The following is a 6878-nucleotide window of genomic DNA, read 5'->3' as shown; positions in this document are numbered from 1 at the left end:
TGATGAAGATGGCCACCGGAGAGGGATTGCCCCCTCCGGCAGGGTGCCAGAACGGGTCTAGATTGGTTTTCGGTGGCTATGGAGGCTTCTGGCGGCATAACTCCTGATCTATTGTGCTCCCTGATTGTTTTAGGGTATATGGATATATATAGGAGGAAGAAGTGCGTCAGGGGAGCCACGAGGGGCCCACGGGGGTGGAGGGCGCGCCCAGGCGTGGGCGCGCCCCCCTACCTCGTGGCTTCCTTGAAGCTTCCTTGACGTGGATTCCATGTCTCCTCGGTTGCTTTCCTTCCAAAAATAACTCCTCCAGAAGGTTTCATTCCGTTTTGACTCCGTTTGATATTCATTTTCTTCGAAACACTGAAACAAGGGAAAAAAACAGGAACTAGCACTGGGCTCTGGGTCAATAGGTTCGTCCCAAAAATAATATAGAAGTGTTTAATAAAGCCCATAAACATCTAAAACACATAATGTAATAGCATGTAACAATCAAAAATTATAGATATGTTGGAGACGTATCAGCATCCCCAAGCTTAATTCCTGCTCGTCCTCGAGTAGGTAAATGATAAAAACAGAATTTTTTATGTGGAATTCTACCTAACATATTTCTCTAAGTAATTCTCTTCATTCTGGCATGAATGTTCAGATCCATAAGATTCAAGAATTTTTTTTAATATTGACATAAAAATAATAATACTTCAAGCATACTAACTAAGAAATCATGTCTTCTCAAAATAACATGGCCAAAGAAAGTTCATCCCTATAAAATCATATAGTTTGGTCATGCTCCATTTTCGTCACACAAGAATGCTCTCATCATGCACAACTTCGATGACAAGCCAATCAATTGTTTCATACTTTAGTAATCTCAAACTTTTTTTCAACTTTCACGCAATACATGAGCGTGAGTCATGGATATAGCACTATGGGTGGAATAGAATATAATGAGGGGGTTATGTGGAGAAGACAAAAAGGAGAAAGTCTCACATCGACGCGGCTAATCAATGGGCTAGGGAGATGCCCATCAATTGATGTCAATGCAAGGAGTAGGGATTGCCATGCAACAGATGCACTAGAGCTATAAATGTATGAAAGCTCAACAAAAGAAACTAAGTGGGTGTGCATCCAACTTGCTTTCTCACGAAGACCTAGGGCACTTGAGGAGGCCCATTGTTGGAATATACAAGCCAAGTTCTATAATGAAAAATTCCCACTAGTATATAAAGTGACAACATAAGAGACTCACTATCATGAAGATCATGGTGCTACTTTGAAGCACAGGTGTGGTAAAAGGATAGTAGCATTGCCCCTTTTTATTTTCCTTTTTTTGACCTTTTTTGGGCCTTTTTTTCCTTTTTCGGACTATGATCTATTAATGATGATCATCACGCTTCTATTTATTTACAACTCAAAGATTACAACTCAATACTAGAACAAAGTATGACTCTATATGAATGCCTCCGACAGTGTACCGAGATGTGCAATGAATCAAAAGTGACATGTATGGAAGAATTATGAACGGTGGCTTTGCCACAAATATGATGTTAACTACATGATCATGCAATGCAATATGACGATGATGAACATGTCATGATAAACGGAATGGTGGAAAGTTGCATGGCAATATATCTCGGAATGGCTATGGAAATGCCATAATAGGTAGGTATGGTGGCTGTTTTGAGGAAGATATAAGGAGGTTTATGTGTGAAAGAGCATATCATATCACGTGGTTTGGATGCACCGGCAAAGTTTGCACCAACTCTCAAGGTGAGAATGGGCAATGCACGGTACCGAAGAGGCTAGCAATGATGGAAGGGTAAGAGTGCGTATAATCCATGGACTCAACATTAGTCATAAAGAACTCATACTTATTGCAAAAATCTACAAGTCATCAAAAACCAAGCATTACAAGCATGATCCTAGGGGGATTAATTGGTAGGAAAAGACCATCGCTCGTCCCCGACCGCCACTCATAAGGAAGACAATCTAATAACACCTCATGTTTCAAATTTGTTACACAATGTTTACCATACGTGCATGCTACGGGACTTGCAAACTTCAACACAAGTATTACTCAAATTCACAACTACCCAACTAGCACAACTTTGATATCACTATCTCCATATCTCAAAACAATCATCAAGTATCAAACTTCTCTTAGTATTCAATGCACTTATATGAAAGTTTTTATTATATCCCTCTTGGATGCCCATCATATTAGGACTAGTTTCATAACCAAAGAAAACTACCATGCTGTTCTAAAGACTCTCAAAATAATATAAGTGAAGCATGATATATCAATTATTTCTTCAAAATAAAACCACCACCATGCTCTAAAAAGATATAAGTGAAGCACTAGAGCAAATGACAAACTACTCCGAAAGATATAAGTGAAGATCAATGAGTAGTCGAATAATTATGCAACTATGTGAAGACTCTCTAACATTTAAGAATTTCAGATCTTGGTACTTTATTTAAACATCAAGCAAAAGAAAAGAAAATAAAACGACGCTCCAAGCAAAACACATATCATGTGGTGAATAAAAATATACCTCCACGTAAAGTTACCGATGAACGAAGACGAAGGAGGGGATGCCGTCCGGGGCATCCCCAAGCTTAGGCTTTTGGTTGTCCTTGAATATTAACTTGGGGTGCCTTGGGCATCCCCAATCTTAGGCTCTTTCCACTTCTTATTCCATAGTCCATCGAATCTTTACCCAAAACTTGAAAACTTCACAACACAAAACTTAACAGAAAACTCGTAAGCTCCGTTAGTATAAGAAAGTAAATCACCATCATAAGGTACTGTAATGAAATCATTATAAATTCATATTGGTGTAACATCTACTGTATTCCAACTTCTCTATGGTTCATACCCTCCGATACTACTCATAGATTCATCAAAATAAGCAAACAACACATAGAAAACAGAATCTGTCAAAAACAGAACAATCTGTAGTAATCTGTATCAAACGTATACTTCTGGAACTCATAAAATTCTCAAATAAATTTTTGGACCTGAGTAATTTGTATATTAATCATATGCAAAAAGAATTAACTAAATAACACTCTCCAAATAAAATGTCAGCAATTCTTGTGAGCGCTAAAATTTCTGTTTTTTTACAGCATGATCATAAAGACTTCACCCAAGTCTTCCCAAAGGTTCTACTTGGCACAAACACTAATTAAAACATAAAACCACATATAAACAGAGGCTAGATGAATTATTTATTACTAAACAGGATCAAAAAGCAAGGAACAAAAATAAAGTTGGGTTGCCTCCCAACAAGCGCTATCGTTTAACGCCCCTAGCTAGGCATGATGATTTCAATGATGCTCATATAGTAGATAAGAATTGTAACATAAAGAGAGCATCATGAAGAATATGACTAGCACATTTAAGTCTAACCCTCTTCCTATGCATAGGTTTTTTTTTGAGCAAACAACTTATGGGAACAATAATCAACTAGCATAGGAAGGCAAAACAAGCATAACTTCAAAACTTTAAGCACATAGAGAGGAAACTTGATATTATTACAATTCCTACAAGCATATGTTCCTCCCTCATAATAATTTTAAGTATCATCATGAATGAATTCAACAATATAACCAGCATCTAAAGCATTATTTTCATGATCTACAAGCATAGAAAATTTACTACTCTCCACATAAGCAAATTTCTTCTCCTGAATAATAGTGGGAGCAAACTCAACAAAATAACTATCATGTGATTGAAAATTAAGATCAAGATCACAAGTTTCATGGTTATCATTGTTCTTTAAAGCATACGTTTCATCACATTAATCATCATAGATAGGAGGCATGCTTTCATCATAATAAATTTGCTCATCAAAACTTGGGGGACAAAAATTATCATCTTCATCAAACATAGCTTCCCCAAGCTTGTGGCTTTGCATATCATTAGCATCATAGATATTCAAGGAATTCATACTAACAACATTGCAATCATGCTCATCATTCAAATATTTAGTGCCAAACATTTTAATGCATTCTTCTTCTAACACTTTGGCACAATTTTCATTTCCATCATACTCACGGAAGATATTAAAAAGATGAAGCGTATGAGGCAAACTCAATACCATATTTTTTATTTTTTTGTAGTTTTCTTTTATAAACTAAACTAGTGCTAAAACAAGAAACAAAAAGATTCGATTGCAAGATCTAAAGATATACCTTCAAGCGCTAACCTCCCCGGCAACGGCGCCAAAAAAGAGCTTGATGTCTACTACACAACCTTCTTCTTGTAGACGTTGTTGGGCCTCCAAGTGCAGAGGTTTGTAGGACAGTAGCAAATTTCCCTCAAGTGAATGACCTAAGGTTTATCAATCCGTAGGAGGCGTAGGATGAAGATGGTCTCTCTCAAGCAACCCTGCAACCAAATAACAAAGAGTCTCTTGTGTCCCCAACACACCCAATACAATGGTAGATTGTATAGGTGCACTAGTTCGGCGAAGAGATGGTGATACAAGTGGTATATGGATAGTAGATAAAAGTTTTTGTAATCTGAAAATATAAAAACAGCAAGGTAACTAATGATAAAAGTGAGCACAAATGGTATTGCAATGTGTTGAAACAAGTCCTAGGGTTCATACTTTTACTAGTGCAAGTTCTCTCAACAATAATAACATAATTGGATCATATAACTATCCCTCAACATGCAACAAAGAGTCACTCCAAAGTCACTAATAGCGGAGAACAAACGAAGAGATTATGGTAGGGTACGAAACCACCTCAAAGTTATTCTTTCTGATCGATCTATTCAAGAGTCTGTAGTAAAATAACATGAAGCTTTTCTTTCCGTTCAATCTGTCCTAGAGTTCGTACTAGAATAACACCTTAAGACACAAATCAATCAAAACCCTAATGTCACCTAGATACTCCAATGTCACCTCAAGTATCCGCGGGTATGATTATACGATATGCATCACACAATCTCAGATTCATCTATTCAAACCAACAAAAAGTACTTCAAAGAGTGCCCCAAAGTTTCTACCGGAGAGTCAAGACAAAAAAGTGTGACAACCCCTATGCATAGGTTCATGGGCGGAACCCGCAAGTTGATCACCAAAACATACATCAAGTGAATCAATAGAACAACCGATTGTCAGTACAGTTATCCCACGCAAGACATACATCAAGTGTTCTAAAATCCTTAAAGACTCAATCCGATAAGATAACTTCAAAGGGAAAACTCAATCCATTACAAGAGAGTAGAGGGGGAGAAACATCATAAGATCCAACTATAATAGCAAAGCTCGCGATACATCAAGATCGTACCACCTCAAGAACATGAGAGAGAGAGAGATCAAACACATAGCTACTGGTACATACCCTCAGCCCCGAGGGAGAACTACTCCTTCCTCGTCATGGAGAGCACCGGGATGATGAAGATGGCCACCGGAGAGGGATTGCCCCCTCCGGCAGGGTGCCGGAACGGGTCTAGATTGGTTTTCGGTGGCTACGGAGGCTTCTGGCGGCGAAACTCCCGATCTATTGTGCTCCCCAATCGTTTTAGGGTATATGGAGATATATAGGAGGAAGAAGTGCGTCAGGGGAGCCACGAGGGCAATACGAGGGTGGAGGGCGCGCCCAGGGGGTGGGCCCGCCCCCCTACCTCGTGGCTTCCTCGAAGCTTCCTTGACGTGGACTCCAAGTCTCCCGGGTTGCTTTCCTTCCAAAAATAACTGCTCCAGAAGGTTTCATTCCGTTCCGACTCCGTTTGATATTCCTTTTCTTCGAAACACTGAAACAAGGGAAAAAAAACAGGAACTGGCACTGGGCTCTGGGTCAATAGGTTAGTCCCAAAAATAATATAAAAGTGTTTAATAAAGCCCATAAACATCCAAAACACATAATATAATAGCATGGAACAATCAAAAATTATAGATACGTTGGAGACGTATCAGTCTGCTGCGCCATCTGGCAAAAGTCTCGCGGTGGGTGGTGCTGTCCGCGGTGGGATCGCTCCGCTGCCGGTAGCTGGCCGCGGTGGGAACCGTTCGCCGCCTGGAACTGGCCACGATGGGACTGCCCCGCTGTCGGGTGCTGGTGCCGGTCGGGCTGCCTCGGAGTTGACCGGCCCTAGGCCGCATGGAGTGGTTGGGCACGGTGGTGGTACCCCGGGTGCTCGGCCTCCGGTGCCGGTTGCGGTGCCGCAGCCGGTGGCGGGTCGGGGTGGGGTGAACATCGCTCCTCGTCCATCGGGGCCGAACTCGGCCTCGATTGCTGCTGTGGGCAGAGGTGGCATGGCCCATGGACCGAGGCCGCCGCCCCCGGCGACCAGCCTGCATTCTCGACCGACGATGCCTCAGTACGGGGCGAGGCCGCCTCATTTTGTCGCCCGGCCATCACAGAATCAGGTGGCGCCGGTGCTGACGCAGGCAGCGCCGCCGCAAACAATGGCTGTTGGAGATGTTGGAAATATGCCCTAGAGGCAATAATAAAAGCATTATTATTATATTTCCTTGTTCATGATAATTGTCTTTATTCATGCTATAATTGTGTTATCCGGAAATCGTAATACATGTGTGAATAATAGACACCAACATGTCCCTAGTAAGCCTCTAGTTGACTAGCTCGTTGATCAACAGATAGTCATGGTTTCCTGACTAAGGACATTGGATGTCATTGATAACGAGATCACATCATTAGGAGAATGATGTGATGGACAAGACCCAATCCTAAACATAGCATAAGATCGTATAGTTCGTTTGCTAGAGTTTTCCAATGTCAAGTATCCTTTCCTTAGACCATGAGATCGTGTAACTCCCGGATACCGTAGGAGTGCTTTGGGTATACCAAACGTCACAACGTAACTGGGTGACTATAAAGGTATACTACGGGTATCTTCGAAAGTG

The sequence above is a fragment of the Triticum aestivum genome, chromosome 1A (genome assembly GCF_018294505.1).
Source record: "Triticum aestivum cultivar Chinese Spring chromosome 1A, IWGSC CS RefSeq v2.1, whole genome shotgun sequence".
NCBI classification, from domain to species: Eukaryota; Viridiplantae; Streptophyta; class Magnoliopsida; order Poales; family Poaceae; genus Triticum; species Triticum aestivum.
The sequence above is the reverse complement of the archived record's forward strand: the minus strand, read 5'-3'. Positions refer to the sequence as shown.